The sequence below is a fragment of the Meriones unguiculatus genome, chromosome 20 (genome assembly GCF_030254825.1).
Source record: "Meriones unguiculatus strain TT.TT164.6M chromosome 20, Bangor_MerUng_6.1, whole genome shotgun sequence".
Classification (NCBI taxonomy): Eukaryota; Metazoa; Chordata; class Mammalia; order Rodentia; family Muridae; genus Meriones; species Meriones unguiculatus.
The window spans coordinates 15692555-15711793 of NC_083367.1; the positions used below are offsets into that span (position 1 = coordinate 15692555).

Sequence of the window (19239 nt, forward strand, 5' to 3'; positions counted from 1 at the left end):
TCAGTAACCAATTGGTTTCCCAAAGTGAGGGGAACAAGGACTATTTCTAACAGGAACTCAATGACTGGCTCTTTGGTCTCCCCACCCCCGAAGGGAGGAGCAGTCCTGTTAGGCCACAGAGGAGGGCTTTGCAGCCAGTCCTGAAGATACCTGATAAAACAGGATCAGATGAATGGGGAGGAGGTCCCCCCTATCAGTGGACTTGGAAAGGGGCAAGGTGGAGATGAGGGAGGGAGAAAGGGACTGGGAGGGAATGAGGGATCGGGACACGGCTGGGATACAGAGTTAATAAAATGTAACTGATAAAAAAAATAAAAAAAACAAACAAACAAAAAAAAAGAATTGTATTGGTATTTTGATGGGAATTGCATTGAATCTATATATTGCTATTGACAGAATAACCATTTTCACTATGTTAATCCTACTGATCCATGAGCATAGGATATCTTTCCATATTTTGATATCTTCTTCAATTTCTGTCTTCAGAGACTTGAAGTTTTTTTTTTTCATACATGTATTCACATTTGTATAAACTTACCATTCATTTGCCTGAGTTTCCTGTAACAGACTCAAGGACCCCCTCTACTCCTTCCCTTCCTCCCTCACTTCATCCCCAAATCAATCAACCTTACCTATTAAGCCGCCCTCTCTGATCTATTAACTGAATGATGTTATCCTTACAGCTTCCCACTCTGTGCAGAAATATAAACATGCTTACAGACGCAAAGGCAAAGCCACTGCAGGTGACATCTCGGGTCCATTTTCTCCTGACTCAGCTTTGTGTGGCCTGTGTATAATGTATGTGATTGAATGTTTAAAAGTTTTATTCATTTTCATGGCTACTTACAGTTGGGTAAAGGGTGGTCTAATTTCAGTTATGGCTAGAATTATGACTTCCATATGGTCATTTACATACAACTTTTAAAAGACTGTCATATGCAGGAACTTATTTCACAGTATATATATATATATATATATTAATATATACAATCTGTATTACTTTGCAGAAAAGATGACGCAGTATTACAGTCAGGAACTCATGATTTTGAGGCAAGTGCTCTGCCGCAGAGTTCTCTTCCTAGTCCTAACTTCATAGGACAACAGTGTAAAATAACATGTTTTATTCATCTTTTGCCATAGGCATCAGGCATTTTTACTTTGAAGAATATATTTCTAAATTTTATACAATCATGATACAGGGTGGGGGACGCTATTATCTGTGCTTAGGAGTTTGGTTAAAACCATTACTGTCTGCTCTGTGTTCCTATCTCTAAAATGCCATTCTTCATGGCTCTAGTACAAGATTTTATTTGTGCAGTTATGAGAAATGCAGGCTGGGCACCCAAGCGGAAAAAGAATGTTGTTTTCAAAGCCAAATCCCCAATGTATGGAAGAATCAACTCAGAACCCTGTGCAGATTTCAGTACAATTCATAGCCCCTGACATTTTATAGACCAGGAAGATCCAAGCTTAACTAGCATAGAAAAAGTAATACATTTTCTCCCTTTTGTAGAAAGCTGCATATAATATATCTTTGAAGGCAGGATGGAGATTATCACCATGTTCTTCTATGGATAAATATGAGAGTTCAGTTTCTGAAGCGGTGGCATAGTTTGTCAGCAATAAATTCACGTAATGGTAAAAAAGAAAAAGAAAAAGAAAAAAGTACTACTTCTAGAGAAAAGAATAAACCCTGGCAGCATGCACTTCAGCTCTGTGTGCCACGGCGCACTGATTTACAGAGATAGTGCCTCTGTTTCGTGTACTTTGAAAACTCATATTACTGTCCTGTAGTCCATCTGATTCCCTAAGGGTTTTATTTTGTAGTGCTGGGTTATTGGAAAGCTAAGTCCAAAGCACACATGCTTCTTCAAAGCACAATCCTCCTTAATGACAGAAGGAAAACAAATGAATGTATCAGGTCTTAATGATGTCTACTGTTTCCCCTGGACACTCGGGCTTCTCGTTTCTAGCCTTATAAACTCAGCACAATATTTTATTTCTGTGCAGTGAAGTTTGTCTCAAGAAAATTAGTTCCTACAATTAGCTTCCTCGGGAATGATGAGCCATCAGTAATGTGTTCATTTTGTACTAATAGCTGAAAGTGCCTTATCAGCTAATGCCTGTGGATCCATAACCAGTTCTTCAGGTTAGTGGACAAATCTTTGCAGAGTTCCAATACACAAATACTTTGTCACTCATAAGAGCTAGCCCTCCTCCACTTTTTTTATATAGTAAGTCCTGTTTATACATTTATTGATTAAACTTTTAACATACAGTAAGACTTACTCCTATGTTTCCATAGACTCTACCTTTCCACTCAGAAGAAATTTTGAGTAAGCAGAAAATTGAAGTAGCATGAGTTTGTGAGGCCAGTGTGTGATTATTTTGAGAATGAGTGTGATTGGCACTGCTGATAGCAAGTCACCCAAGGGACACAGGAGCAAGTGGTTGGTGTACCACTCCTACTCAAAGCCAAATAAATTCCAAGCCACCATAGAAATCTATTTGATTCACGGGACAGCTTCCAGGCAGAGGAGAGCACATTATAAACTGTATAAGAAAACTTCATTTTACTTTTCCATTCATTACTGGAATACAAGAGCAAACAATCACAAATTCATTTATTTTTCCTTCTGATTCATTGACCTCTTTCCCATACCCCTAACTTCATTTATTTTTTGTATAGATAACTTTAGGTTAAAATTGATAAGTTCTCTTGACTATCCTCACAAGTGACTCCATGTTGGAATCTGTATTGAGACTATGTTATGCTATCTCAATTTCCCCAAATACATTGGAATAATGAAATTGAATCCTATGCTTTCAAAAGGCACAGAACCCATCTTTAAATGATCTTTGCTGAGTTGGAATACCATGAAAAACTATGTGTTGGGTCATTGTTACAAGTGTTACAATGTGAAGCTAAGAATCAGCTCAAAACCTAATGAGAGAAACATTATAAATAGCATATAATAGCAAGATTTTTCTGTTGGTGAGCGCAGAAGCTCTTCAGAATTACATTTAATGAACCTTACAGCAAGAGCTGTAAGTGACCTAGAACATGTGAACAAAAACACGAAGACAGGAATTGAAAGGCATTTTCTAATAACCTACCCTATTTGTGTAGGTTAATAAGCAGTCAGCATGCAAATGGATTCATCACTGATTGCCACTTTTCCTGAATTACACTTGATGGTTTAACTCTATTCTATTGATTTATCTGTTATTAGTCCTTTTAATTAGTCCAAACAAATTAGCCTTAACATGATATATTCAGCAACAAATTGATCATTGTGAGAACAATGCTCTTGTTTATCATTGTCAAGTTCTTTTTGGAAGCGTTCTGTATGCAATGACTGCATTGGCTGTGTTTGTGGAAATGACAGATAAGATGCCACCGAAGCTTCTGCACCAGGAAAATCCAAGTAAATGCAATCTGTATCTATCAAGCTGTCAGCCCAACATTGTTCTTTCTGTTCTTACACTTGTTGAGGATTCAACTACTCTCAAAATTATCCCTGATCCACAATCCATGGCAAGCCATACAGGTGGGGTTTGCCAAGATATTTGAAAGGCATTCTTTCTGGCATCATGTTCAAAATGTAAACACTTTACAAAACTTTTAAATTGTGTGCATGTCCTGCAGAGAAATACTGTTCACTTTCATTAAGCATCAGAACAAAGAAAACTCTATTCATAACATTTTTCTTCAGATAAATTTTGGGAGGGTGATGAAAAACAAACTGTTTAGCCATTAGGATGCATTCTGTTTTGATGTTAAACTGTATTTTGGAAATATGTTAAAACTGAGGAAAGCAGCAAAAGAGAATTTCTTTAATATTATATTTACATCATTCTGCCCGAATAAAACTGTTTTAAAGTTAAGTAGCTTAAAAATGAAATGGCAATCTCCCAAAAGTCAAAGAACAACTTAATTGAAGAAAATAAATTGAGTCTCAGGAAAGAACTGAAAACATATTGTCATTTTCTTCCTATACCTTTTCCTGTGTAAGAAGTTCTAAACACATGCTCTAGTCATGATAGGAACAGAATACTGATTTCTTTCATTCCCCCTGGTTGAGTGTGATATTTGAACTTCTTGCTGCACATCCAATGGAACATTTATTTCTTGCTAGTTTATTCCATTCCCAGAATCTTGAGTATGCTACTTACTTTCCTCTTTGTTGAGAGCTCCAGCTATTCTCTGAAGAGTTTATTCTCAACGGCAAGGACAAAATGATTGGCAAAGGCTAAATTTGCTGCCAGATTTCAGAGAAGGAACACTGCATCTTCCTAAAAAAAAAATTGTGAATTGTCTCTGTGACCATAGAATCCTTCATATTTATTTCCTGTTTCAAAATTCCAGGATAAATAATATCCAGTGGATCTATCAACATATTTTCTGGAGAGTTTTCACTTGTGTTTAACAACTGCAAGCTGACACTGTACGTGATTTTAAGCCTGTGTTTCAGCTCTCCATTCTCATCTGTAGCTAGGGATTGTATAAGTAAACACTTTTTGAGGACTTTTTGGAGCTGTTATTAACTGTGGCAATTTTGTAACTATGGTTTGGAATGTAGCAACCCTTACATTTTAAACATAATTATCAATGGCTGTCACCATTTTTTAAACTTGATCATTTTATAATAAAGTTTGGTGAAACAACACGACCATAATATACATGTCAACCTGAACAAACAATGTAGAAGTTGCCTGAGCTGTTACTCTTTATTTGTTACCCAGAAATACTGTTAATATCTAAGATAATGATCAGAGTAGGAAAGAGATTAAAGAAGAAAGTTTGTGGTTTCATTCCTGTTTCTAATTTTTTGGTTGCTACCTGACATTATCTTAGACCACCATTATAACTAGTGCACAATGGGTGGTGAATTTGTACCACAGGCTGTATTAAGCTATGCAAGTCCCACCATTCCATAATGTTGTATACTTTCTGGATATCAGTAGGGACAGCTTTCAGCCACAATACTGGAAAAATCAGATAAGAATAAAGAAAGAATCACAATAAACTTTAGTTTGCTCCCCAAATTTCTACTCCCACTGCATGTTGTCTACTGAATGCTGAAGAAGAAAACAGGAAACAACCTAGGAACCTACCACAGAGGGCCTCTGAAAGCCAGAAGAAGAAAACAGGAAACAACCTAGGAACCTACCACAGATGGCCTCTGAAAGCCTCTGCCCTACAGACTATCAAAGCAGATGCTGAGCCTGATGGGCAACTGTTGGGCACAGTGAATGGAATTTTATGTAAGAACTGGGGAATAGTAAGAGCTGGAGAGGACAGGGTCTCCACAAGGAGTGCAACAGAACAAGAAAATTTGAACACAGGGAACTTCCCAGAGACTCATACTCCAACCAAGGAATATTCTTGGAGATAACCCAGAACCCCTGCACAGATGTAGCCCAGGGCAGTTCAGAGTCCAATTGGGTTACATAGTAATGTGAAGAGGGACTGTCTCTGACATGAACTGACTGGCCTGCTCTTTGATCACCTCCTCCTGAGGGGGAGCAGCCTTACCAGGCCATAGTAGAGGACAATGCAGCCACTTTTGATGTGAACTGACAGACTAAGATCAGAAAGGAGAGGAGAACCTCCCCTATTAGTGGACTTGGGGAGTGGCATGCAAGCAGAGAGAGGAGGGAGGGTGGGATTGGGAGGGGAGGGAGGGGCTTATGGGGGGATGCAGAATGAATAAAGTGTAATTGATGAAAAATTTAAAAAAAAAGGGAAAAAATAATTTAAGAACCTTAAATGACTTTCAAAAGTGGAGGAAAACATGGAGTTAGTCAATTTACATGGAGCACGTCTCGCCCCTGGGGGCAATGGTCTCCTGAACCTACTCAGAATCTCTTAATAATATTCTTTGTAGGATTCAAAGGCCAGAAAAAGCATGATTTACACAGAAACAATTAAAAATGAAAACAGCGAGTGAAGACCAAGATATCGACATTGACACCACTTCAAACCACAGTTAAGTTGGGCTTTCATAGTGTGTGTGTGCGTGTGCATGTGCATATGTGCGTGCTTGTTTGTGAGTGTATGTTTGTGGTATATGTGTGTGGGCATGAGCTTGTGCTCATGTGTTTGTGTACGCATGTGCTGGTGTGTGAGTATGATCACACGAGTGTTCAGCCTCTTACATTTTTGGTTGTGAGCAATTCCAGGGAGTTCCACCAACATTATGTATCATATGCAAATGACACGTTTATGCATATGCATGTACACACATTTTAAATCGTGAAAACATTTAAGCTCTATGGCAAGCACATAAAACTCCACTTAGATATTGTAATACATTCAGGATAGATGTACTTACATTTTATTGTATGTTCATAATGAAGCCAGTTTAAAACTCTATTTCAATTTTCTATAAAAAAGATTTCCTATTATATAGAAAACAGAACACTTAAGAAAGGTTTAGGAACAAATCCTTCTAGTGTTCACATTTTCTAACTATTTCAATTCATAACCAGTTAAAGAGATATTCGAGATATACTATTGAATAATAAATGTGGAATGAATATACAACCCATTATAATTGATGAAACATTGATGATAATTTTTTTTTTGCTTTTGCTATGGCCTACACATTACTAACTGAATGGATCAAGCAATAATAGTATTTAAAATCCAGAACAATTTAAACATTGGTTAATTAAGTAGGGTTTGGGGATACTAAATTATCTCAGGAAGTATAAAATCAATCTCCCTATTTTATTAGGTAAGGAAAGAAACCCAATAAACCTACATAAGATCTTTGTATACTCTATATAATATTCTTATCTGGAACTCTTAACTTTTGTGTCTACTGTTTACTTACACACATATCTAAAGAAACACCGTAGAAGACCTCTTTATACATAGGCTTTTTACTCCCTACTTACTATAGACTGATTCAGAACTCAGAGGCTAAATAGTTGCTGCTTACTGCAATATGCCTTGAATGTTAACAGTGGACATTGAAATATGGTATTCAGAACATCCCAGCTGCACAGTTAATGAGCATACATTGATAGTATGATATATAGGATCCTACAATACAACATAATGTAATACAGTCAGACAAAGCACCTATGGCTGTCATGTGTTTTGCAAGTATATGATGAACAGACACATGGGGGAATTTTATCTTTTTGTGAAAAATAATTGGGGAAGCGCTTTGAGTTTTATTGACAGGAGAAAAGTTGACTTCTTATTATGTGGGTAACCCAGATATGTGAGTAGCAGGCACATTAGTTGCTGTTTCACAAACCCCACCTCAGATACATGGTAGAGCTCACTGGAGAATGACACTGGGAAGGTGAGCTTCAGGTTGACTCAGATTCCCAATCCTTCATTTATTATTTATTTATTTATTGCAATTTATTCACTTTGTGTCCTGGCTATGGCCCCCTTCCTCAACTCTTCCCAGCCCCACCCACTTTTCCTCTTCTCCCCCTATTCTCCTTCCTTAGTCCACTGATAGAGGAGGACCTCCTCCCTCTCTATCTGACCCTAGCCTATCAGGTCTCATCAGGACTGCATTGTCCTCCTCTGTGGCCTGGAAAGGCTGCTTCCCCCAAGGGAAGGTGATCAAAGGAACTGCCACTGAGTTCATGTCAGAAACAGTCCCTGTTCCTCTTACTAGGGAACCCCCTTGGATAATGAGCTGCCATAGGCAACATCTGAGTAGGGGTTCTAAGTTTTAAAAGATACACATGTTAAGAGCTTAGTCATCATCTTGATGGTATTGGAAGGTACTAGAAAATAGAAGATATGGAGTCTAGTGAGAGTCTAATATCATCAGGGAGTATGGCCTCTATATTTGGGGGCTATGGTCTTCTTTGCCTCATATCTCCTGTAAGGGAGCAAGCAACTTTTCTCTTCAACACCAACTCTACTTTGCTATGTAGAAACACTAGAATAAACTGATCGTAACCCAGAGCCTCAAAACTGTACAAGATAAGACGTTTCACTTTATCAGTTGTTATATATAAGGTATTTGAAACCAAAACAAGGATGCCTAAGGTAAACCTGAGCTTTCTAGAGGAAATGCTTTATTTTCCCCCATAAATACAAAACTACAATAAAGCTGTATTACAAGCTAGGCACAGTAAAATATTGGTAACTGCTACACTCACTCCAGCGTTGTTAGTGTAGCATATCAATAGATTGTGCTACTAGACGGGAGGTATGTCTCATTCCGGAACATGCTCCCTGGAGGTCGCTGGCAGTGTGTCCTCCCCCTCCCCCACCACCTAAGTTAAAAAGACGTATTCTGAGATTTCTATGCTTTCTTGGTTGCGGTTGTGGGGTTGGAGTAATGATCCTTTTGATCTTTCTCTATGATTCTTGGAACAGCACAATTAACTATTCAAGAAAACATATCTTTGATAGATTATTAAAAGCTTTAGCAAGAATAGAGTGGAAAAAATAAATTTTTAAAAGAAGTAATGAATCAGATTTAGTATCAGGAAGCATTACAAGAATAGCAAAAAATAATGGACTCCTCTTTAGGGAAAGAGAGCATGAGAAAGTACAGCTGGCTCAAGTGTGTCCCCCTTGGCGTCTTATCTCTAAGGAGGACTGTAAATTTTTTGCAAGACATATGGGAGGATGGTTAACAAAGGTGTATTTAGATTCTGATGCAGAGAAAGCTTTTGGCAGGTATCTGACTTAGCTCCCGACTTTCCTCTTCATTGGTTAGCAATAATGAAACTGCAGTTTGAGGTTTCTTTTCCTTTGTCTGCTTTGATCAAAAGTTTTCAGGCCAAGATTTCTTGTGGGCACTGCCCTATGTTAAAATTTAAACTTTGTATTCTTGGTAAAAGTCTGAATGTTCTGGGAAGTATGTCAACTTTAAGGTGGTTTCTTATGTAATTACTATAAAATTATTAGCCTCACTTCAGTAAAATCGCAGCAAAATCAAACACTCTTTGTTGTGGCCTCTGACTGTCATTTGCCTACCTGTGTCTAACCTGACATACAAAAACCCTGATTCTCCCGCGGTTGTGGGATCCAGCTGGGTCAGTCTGTGGCAGGTAACAGTGTCAAATAATAAAATAGCACATGCCTTATAATATTAATACTATAATAAAAGTCATTTATAGTCATAAACTATTTAAAATTTTAGTGTTTTCAGATTATTCTTGGGAGAAAACTAAAACTGTGAAAATAAGGTAAGGGAGAAAGTATAAGAAAATAATTTTTTCTACTCATTAGAACACATTGAAAATTGGGATGCTAGATAGAGTCCTACCCCACACTTTTTCCTATAAAAGTAGTGTAGCCCCTGGGCCTGGATACTCCACAGCTCTACATTCTGATTGATGGTGGATTTCTGCAGTAGTCTCCGTCTTCTGCAAGAGGAAGTATCCTTGATAAGAGGCAAAGTTTACATTGTCATTACATGTATGAGTAGGAGGACATATATTTAGGATATAGTTATGGATTGTGCTGGTTTAAGGAAGTGGCTATTGCATGCTTTCCTCCAAGATTCAATGTAAGTCCTGTACCCAAGGCTCAGAGATCGCTGCAAAAGTGAGGACAGTATGACTTTAAAATCTGGAAAAATCATTGAGTTTCCTGAGGTTGTGTGTCCTAGTACTGTCACCAGCTATACCCATTAAGTTTCACCAACATGACTTTCTAAACATAAGCTGAGCAAGGACAACAACAGAAATTCTACTGTGGACAAATGAAAGCATAAGAACCCTCAGCCCAACTCAAAAAACTACAAGAAACTAAGGAATTCTGAAAGTGGAAAACAGACTTCCCAGGGAAGAGAATTGCCAATTGGATGTCCAATACCAAATGGTCCTACAAGTAACATTACACAAGATGATCAGGTTATATTTAGGAATAATTATGTTATGTATATGCATGTATGCATGCAATAACAATCTATGGAAAGGGGGGCATCTGTTTTGGAGGAACTAGGAGGGGTTCATGGAAGAGAGAGCTCTTGAATGGTTAGTTCATTAAGAAATACCCATTCTAAAATATGCTTTATTTGGAATTGTGGTGTTAATCCTCTGTTTTCTTTTTTGAGTTAAGGGACAGACATGTAACCTATGAATAGCAAATCATAATTTTAATTTCTTTATTTAAACAGGACATTGGTTGAAAACCAATGTACTGTACTCTAGGTGAGTACAGCTACACAGTTGAGCAGGAAGAACCAGACAGAAGTGTGCACCATAAAAGAGCCAACACTCCAAACCAAAGCAGAATAAATCTAAAAAATGGCCTCTTTGGCACCTGGTTTGAAAATCTGAACTCACCTGACCCACCCCAGAAAGTCAGTAATACGAAAATAAAAATATTTCATGTCACTACCTACCATTATTCTAGTGGATTGTGTAAGAGTACTTAAAACAAGTGACCCAGTTCTACAAATCGTTCTTTTCTGCTATGTACTTTCAGTTGGTGGGAAAATCCTGGCAAACTGACCTTGATATGTACTTGTAGTGAGTGATATGATGGAATGTTTTTCAGTTAGGAGCAGAGATGAAAATAAAAGAAATTTTGAAGATGAATTTTGCTAAGAAGATTGCAGAATAACTCTGAGAATTCCTGACAGGAAAGTCATTTGTGCAAGGATCTGCAGTTAGTTTGCTGAGAATGGGGAGCAGGAGGCAGGTGTGATTTTTAGCCTTGTTATTTTAGTCATAGATTCAGAGTAAGGATCCACTCTAGGGCATGGCAGTGGAGATCTTGGAAAACTTTCTCAATCCTTGAAAGACCTACCAGTCTCCACTCCTGTAAGGTTTATGCCTACCAGTTACCATAAAATATTTTATCTCATATATTCATTTTGTTTTGTCTTTATAATATCCCAATTTTTTAAAAATTTATTTATTATTTAATACAATTTATTCACTTTGTATACTGGCTGTAGCCACCTCCCGGTCCCACCTTCCCTCCCTCTTTTCCACCTATATTCTTCTCCTAGTTCACTGAGAGCAGAGGACCTCCTCCCCTTCTATCTGACCCTAGCCCTTTCAGATTTCATCAGGCCTGGCTGTATTGTCTTCCTCTGTGGCCTGACAAGGCTGTCCCCACACCCCCAGGAGAAGTGATTAAAGAGCCAGCCACTGAGTTCATGTCAGAGACAGTCCCTGCTCCCCTTATTAGGATAGACATAGGAAGAGGGAGAAAACACGGAACAGGACAGGAGCCACCACAGAGGGCCTCTGAAAGACTCTACCCAGCAGGGTATTGAAGCAGATGTTTTGATTCATAGCCAAACTATGTGCAGAGTGCAGGGAATCTTTTGAAATAAGGGGGAGATAGAAAGACCTGGAGAGGATAGGAGCTCCACAAGAAAAGAAACAAACCAAAAACTCTGGGCCAAGGGGTCTTTCCTGAGACTGATACTCCAACCAAGGACCATGCATGGAGATAACCTAGAACTCCTGCCAGATGTAGCCCATGGGCAGCTCAGCCTCCAAATGGGCTCCCACTTGGAGGCTGAGCTGCCCATCTGAGTAGACCTAGACCCATGGGGGTCTAGGTTCTCTCTATGTGTAGTCCTTAGTTGGAGTATTGGTTTGTGTAGGTCCCCCTGTGCCCAGATATTTTGGTTCTGTTGCTCTCCTTGTGGAGTTCCTGTCCCCTCCAGGTCTTTCTATCTCCTCATTCTTTCATAATATTGCCTGTACTCTGCCCAAAGTTTGGCTATGAATTTAACCATGTGCTTCGATATCCTAATCAGTACAGTCTTTCAGCAGCCTTCTGTGGTAGGCTTGTGCTACCTCATGATCCCTAGTCTCTTAAATAGCCAGATTCTCCCTTTCCATTTAGGTAAGTGCTACTATATGAACACTTTTACTCAGACGTGCATATATTTTAAATGTCTACAGTAAGTTACAAAGTCCACGGGGGGGGGGGGAACTTTACTTTTATAAGTAATAAAAAATGTATCCTTAAGAAACATCAACTTTCAGCAAACTATCTTATTCTATACTATTTTGAATTCTAGGGAAAGTATATGAAACAGTGATTTTAGACATGCTTTACTAGGGCCTTCTCATCACCTAAATTAACCATGCCTCCTTTGACCACACATGTCCATGATGCCTACCTACACATGAGCCAGTCATTGCAATGAACATTTAGAAGTAGAAAAGTATGGACAAAAAGAAAGGCCATGGAACACACTGTAACACGATACAGCTTCCACAGTGAGATCTTTTTTCGCTGTTGTGGGGGAGGTTGCAAGTTGGAGGGCATGTACCAGAAGAAGGGAGACAGTTGGGTTGGGATGCGTGATGCAACAATTAACAGATGGGACCTCATAAAACAGAAAAGCTTCTGTAAGGTAAAGGACAGAGTCAATAGGACAGAACAGCAGCCTAAAGAATGGAAAACCCTCCATCCGACAGAGGGCTAATATACAAAGTATATAAAGAACTCAGGAAATTAAACACCAACAAAAACAACAAAAATTAAAAATGGAGTACTGACCTAAACAGAGAATTTTCAACAGAAGAATCTCTAATGGCCAAGAAACACTAAGGAAAATGTTCATTGCCCTTAATCATCAGGAAAATGCAAATCAAAAGGACTCTGAGATTTTATCTTAAATCCATTAGAATGGGTAAGATAGGAAGACTATGAAAGACAGTCCTGATGAGACCTGATAGGTTAGGGTCAGATGGAAGGAGAGGAGGACCTCCACTATCAATGAAGGGGCATGGCAGGAGATGAGGAAGGAAAGGAGGCATTTGGGAGGGATGAGGGTAGGACTACAGCTGGGATACAAAGTAAATAAATGGTAATAAATAAAAAATAATATTAAAAAAGAGAAAAAATAGAACCGCCAGATTAATACATAAACAAAGCATTAAACAGCTATACAGTATCCATTAGCTATGATTTTCAATTCAGCCTTCCTTGTGGCTTCCTATTCTACAAAAAAAAAGGAAAAAAAAAGCAATTTTCATTTAAAAAAGAATAAAAAACATAAACTTTGAAGAAAAATTCAAATGACAAAAATGCAGGTAAGGAATGGAGCAAGTGGAACACTCCTCCATTTCTGTGAGAAGGGCAAACTTGTACAATCATTTGGAAATTAGTCTGGTACTCTCTCAGAAAATTGGTAATAATGCTACCTGAAGACACAGATTGACCACTCCTGGGCATATACCCAAAAGATGCCCCACCACACCATAAGGACACTTGCTCAACTATTTTCATAGCAGCTTTATTCATAATAGCCAGAAACGAGAAACAACCCAGATGTCCCTCAACTGAAGAATAGATGAAGAAAATGTGGTACATTTACACGGTGGAATACTGCTCAGCAATTAAAAACAAGGACATAATGAAATTTGTAGGAAAATGGATGGACCTAGAAAATACTGTCCTGAATGAGGTAACCTAGACCCAGAAAGGCATGCATGGTGAAGTACAGGATAGCCATCCTACAATTCACAGACCCAAGGAACCTAAGTAACAAGGAGGGTCGAAAGGAGGATGCTTAAATCTCACTCAGAACAGGAAAAAAGGAGACATCTGAAGTAGATAGAGAGAGGGACCTGGGTCAGAGAGGGGGTGGGGAGAAAAACAGGTGTGGAAAACAAGGGAGGGATAGGAAAGAGAAATGAAATTTGTGATGGGGGTTGAGGGAGCAGTTTTGGAATTTTATGGAGCTGCCCCTGGCTGAGACTGCTAGCAGCAGGGAATCTGGAGCCTGGAGTGGCCACCTCATGTAGCCAGGTGGGACTTCTAGGGGAGGGAGGGGGACACCAACCCACCCACAAAACCTTCGACCCAGCCAATCAACGACCAGTCCAATTTGACACTACTACCAATATTCTTCTCTTCTTGAAGACAGGATGCTAGGACAACAGTCATCTGAGTTACTTCACAGAGCTACTGATGAAAACAGATGCAGAGCCCCAGAGCTAAACATTAGGCAGAGCTAGGGGACTTTCATGGAAGAGAGGGAGGGAAGACTGAAAGAGCCAGAGAGGCCAAGGACACCAAAGGAAAACCTACAAAATCAACTAATTGGGATCCATAGGGGCTCATAGAGACTGAACCACCAACCAGACAGCATCCATGGAAGAAACAGTTCTAGCCCTCCCCCCCCACATATGTAACTTGTACATCTCAGTCTTTATATGGGTCCTCCAACAGCAGAAGCAGGGGATCCCTTTCCCCTAACTGGATAGCCTTGTCTAGCTTCAATAGAAGAAGATGGGCCCTGTCTTACTTGGCATGCCAAGGTGAGCTGATACCCATGGGAAGTCTCCCTGTTTCTGAGAAGAAGGAAAGTGATATCTGGGGGGGGGGGTAAGTTGTAGGACAGGACTGGAAGGAGAGGAGTGAGAGCATCTTCCTACCAAGGTGTGAAGTAAATAAAATAATTAATTAATGAAAAAGAAAGATAAAAACCACAAGTGTTAGCTCAAATGGTGTCCAGCACACAGAGCAAGAGGAACACTCCTCCACTGATCGTAGGAGGACAAACTTGTATAGCTCCCCTTGGAAATAAATACGGTGGTTTCTCAGATAATTGGGAATTGATTTACCTCCATATCCACCTATACCACACTACATATATGCAAAGGATGCTCTATCCTACCACAAGGACACTTGCTCAACTATGGTCATATTTGCTTTATTTCTGATTGACAAAAACTGAAAACAACCATGATGTCCTTCAACTGAAGAAAATGTGGTACATTTATATAATGGAATATCACTCAGCTGTTAAACACGATGCCACCATGAAATGTGCAGGCAACCCAGACCCAGAAAGAAAAACAGGATATGTTCTCATTTATAAGTAGATATTACCTGTAAAGTAAAAACTATCATATTATGGTCCAGAACCACAGACCTGGAGAAACTATGTAATGGGGAAAGCAAGGATCTCCCTGGGAAGGGGAACTAGAGTAGATTTTGAGGGTGAGCTGTAGGAGCATGGGCTGAAAACAGGGGGACCAGCTAGGGGATGAGAGCAAATACTGGAATTTAGGGGCATTTGGGGTCAAGGTAGAAACCCAGTACAGTGGGAACTCCACAGCATTTATAAGAATAACTGTAGCAAAAACTCTTAGTAATGACAAACACGGAGCCTGAATTGGTCATCTATAGTAACGAGACAAGGCCTCAAGTGAAAGGATTGGGACATCAACGCAGCCACAAAACCTTTGACTTATAGCAGAATTACTATCAAAGTGAGCAGAGAGACTTCATTCAGCAGCTGACGGGACCAGATTCAGAGTCCTACAGCCAAACTGTAGTTGGCTGGGGCAGTGTTGCGGAGAAAAAGGAGAAAGGAATGGAGGAACCAGAGGTGTCAGGCACACTGCAAAAACATGGGCCACAGAATCAACTGACTGGGCCTTATGGGGCCTCACAGAGATCAGGGAGCCTGTAGGGGTCAAGCTGGGTCTTCTGGCTGAGTAGCTTGGTATTGTGGGGATCCTGGCAGTGGGGTGGGGATTGTTACTGAGTGTCCTGCCTGCTTGTGTATCCCTTGTCCTTCTACTGGGTTTCCTGGGCTAGCCTTGATGTGATAGTATGTGCCTGGTCTTATTCTTGCTTTTATGCAGTGTTTGGTTGATGTCCCTAGGAGTCCTGCTCTTTTTGCTGATGGGGAAAGGGATGGGGAGTGGGAGTATAAATCTGAGTGAGAGAGGAGGTGGCATGGAGAGACTATGTAGAGAGGAGAAAGGAGATGTGATACATGAGAGAAGAATAAAAAAATGTTTAAGAAGAGTAAATTTTCAAAATTTCAAAGGATTTGTGAACTTTCAAATGGAATAACCTTCATTTTATAATATGAAACAGTATTTTTCTACATTCAAAGACTTTAAATTAGAAACTAATATGAATATAGAATGTATTTACACATGTAATAATGTAAGAGAAACTGAGCTAGTTTGATTTAGAAAAAACTGTGTGCATGTGTGTATGTGTATATCTATATATTTGCTTTAAAATGTCAAAAAGCATACCTATATTTCCTTATCAGGAAATTTAGGTATGTAGGTACATATTTAGCTCATAGGTACATATCCAGTTTTATTCAGTGTCCTTTAGGCATGTGAAGCTGATGGACAGGATATGAAAAAGGGACCGAATACAATTCATTGTGATGAGAACTGGAAACAACCCAGTGCCTCTTTTATCTAGGCAGAACCCTTTATGGAGTGTTCATACAAACAATTCATTCTTTAAACCAGAATAAAGAAAGTGCTCTAAAATACCCATGTCTCACAATAAAAACTCCAATATGTAAAACACAGAAACTCAATTTCTAAGGTAAAACAAAGCTGAATTGTAGCAGTAGTTCTCTTATATCTGAGCTAATTAACAGTCTCTACCTTGTGTCTATATCACCGCTATTAAATAAAGTGAATGAAGATGTAATATGCAATCCATTTTTAGACACCCCAAACTTCCATGCATCAAGTTAGATGATGTAAAAGGGTTAGTTGCCATGACAACATGAGGTAAAAATTTTGGATATATGATGGCATATTTATTGTTGCACGATTTTTCAAATAAAGCTCAGTAGCCTTATCTGGTGAGAACAAGATTATAAAAAGATTGCTTGGCAGACCCCTGTTAGCTTCAGTTGTGTAGTGTGAAGCCATGATCTTCAAGCCTCATGAGCCTTGGAGGCAGTACACACAGGTTAGATATTGCACTCTAGACCGTCAAACTTCTGAGTCAAATATTTCCTCTTGCTGAGGATAGTAAAGATAGGTATTTGCCTCATTTTCACTGAGATTCAGTTTATTAATTATAAAATAAAATTTAAAACACTTATAAAATCCAACTGCTGTCAAGGTCATGTTAGAGATGGCAATGAAAATTCTCAGTAATGTCAATAATTTTAAAGACTGATTTAATAGTTCTAAAGATTTATTTATTTATTTCATGCTCGAGTGCTCTATCTGCATATATACCTGCATTCCAGAAAAGGGCATCAGATTACAATATAGATGTTTGTGAGCCACAATGGGGGTGCTGGGAATTCAGCTCAAGACCTCTGAAAGGGCAGCCAGGGTTCTTATCCTCTATCTTATCTCCAGCCCCAACTGTCTTCATTTTTCATCAGGAAAATCTCTATGGAGCCCCTGGGCATGCTTAAGTATTTCAGGTTGACATATTCCCCTCCTAGAGAGAAAACCCAGGGGAGTTTAACCTCTCTTGGTAGAATCAAGAAACATTATTTCTTGTATCTAATGGTGGGATTTTCTCTGAAAATAGATCATTAAAGTGAAAATGTAGGAATTATCATTCTATGGAACACACATCATCAGAAAAAGCCCACAATGAAAAAGGTAATATAAATTCGTGTGGTATCTCAAACAATATATTAGTTGGTATTTGCAAAATTGAAACATTCAACAGGTTAGACAAGTGGGCTAATTGAGGAAGTGCAAGGAAAAAAACCTAGAATAATAGCAAGTAGTCTAAGCAATTCAAAGGTGATTTAACATTACTGACCATACAGCATAGCAAGTCAGAGCTAGGAAAACAAGGAGACTGTTTGACTTGCACTTTTCATGGACTTAGAGGACTTGATGTCTCAAGTTTATTTGTAATTCACAAATAATTTCTAATGGAAAGTTATATTTTGAATACCTTTCCTTAAAAAAAATAGTTTGTATTATCTTTATCACACCTTATTCAATTTGTATCCCTGCTGTGGCCCCCTCCCTCCCTCTTCTCCCTCTATGCTCCCCCCTCCCCCCGAGTCCACTGATAGGGGAGGTCCTCCTCCCCTTCTCTCTGACCCTAGCCTATCAGGTCTCATCAGGACTTGCTGCATTGTCTTCCTCTATGCACTGGCAAGGCTGCTCCCCCCCCCGACTCCCAGAGGGAGGTTCCAGTGCCATCTTTTCCTTTTAAAAATCACACCAAAGAAGCACCATACTGAACATTCTAGTTTGCTACATGGATTACTGAGAGGAGAATACAAATTGCTTTCTTTATTAAAGATCTAATCACTAAAAAAAGGATTCTGATTAGTTAGTGGCAATTCTGGTTTTTGTACTTATCTAGTGTGAGTTTAGTAACTAATATTTAGTCAGTGATTTCACTGAGGTTACTTGCCCTCTTGGTTTAGAAATTTAAGTAATATGCCCCCCTAACATGTTGGCTCAACCAAAGGAGTTCATTCTGGATTTTCTTTAAGAGCCTTTCATTACAACTCTCAAAACTTAGAAAAGAGAAACCCAGAAAATCATTATACCCAAGATAGTCAACACCACTGCTGTTGAAACTGCTCTGTCATAATGGATACCTAAAATATGCATCTTTATATACCATATACCATGCACCTTTAGCCCCTTCCTCAAAAGGGCAAACAATATGCAATCTTTCCTAATTGTCCATGAGGAATTTGCTCCAGGATACCCCCAAGTGTCAACATCCATGGATGTTCAAGTTTCCTGTGTAAACTAGCCTAGTCTTTACATATAACCTAGTCCATCTAACTAAATTTGAAATCATCTGTGTATTACTTATAATACCTAAAGTCTATAAAGGTTGTATATGTAGATGTAATGTTCATTGTTTGGTAAATGGTATCACTATCAGAAAGTCTGATCACGCTCAGTGCAGACATTCAGAAATATATTTTTGGTTTGTTGTAAGTTAAATCCATAGACAAAAAAATCTGTAGGTACAAAGAATGGTTTCAAAGAGGTATGTTATGGGAATGTTCAATCTGCTTTGCAGTCCATCACATTCAGCATATTAGAGTGTATCTTCGAGGTGAAGTTCACTCTCCAAATAACATGTTGGGACTATGTGAACACTTAGGAGGAGAGTTTACATATATTTGGTTCCTTCTGGGAAAACCAGCACATCATTTCATTTACCTATAACTACCTCATGTAAGGTCTAACAAATGTATTAACACACTCTTCTGTGATATTTGTGATTGGCTGACATGATCAGTGTCAATGACTTAGAATTGTTCTGTCTCTGTACATGGCTTTATAAATAATGCTTTAGAATGTACTTATTTCCTACCAGCTCCCTGCAGCAGAAAACTGACATATGTTGTGGCTAAGATTATACATGTGTGTATATATATACATATAACAAAGAAGTTGGAATGCTATACCACCATTACAAAGAAAATTACACAGATGTACTAAAATTTCATCTTTGTCGCTCAGCAGCTCACATTTACTTAAAGGTTCCCTTGCCCTTCAGGAATGGAAAACTAACTGGCCTTTCATGGAAATGCTTGACACTCT

At 38.9% G+C, this 19239-nt stretch overlaps 1 protein-coding gene across 20 annotated transcripts in view; it reads right to left on the reverse strand.

Annotated features, from left to right (window-relative positions):
- Lingo2 (leucine rich repeat and Ig domain containing 2) overlaps positions 1-19239 on the reverse strand; it is a 1357796-nt gene that overhangs the window by 701384 nt on the left and 637173 nt on the right. For 3 of the 20 annotated variants that reach the window (XM_060373596.1, XM_060373589.1, XM_060373585.1), the window contains one exon: positions 4177-4296. The exons of the other annotated variants lie outside the window; for them this stretch is intronic. The gene's annotated coding sequence lies outside the window, so the exon portion shown is untranslated. The remainder of the gene's footprint in view (positions 1-4176; positions 4297-19239) is intronic. 20 annotated transcript variants of the gene reach the window in all.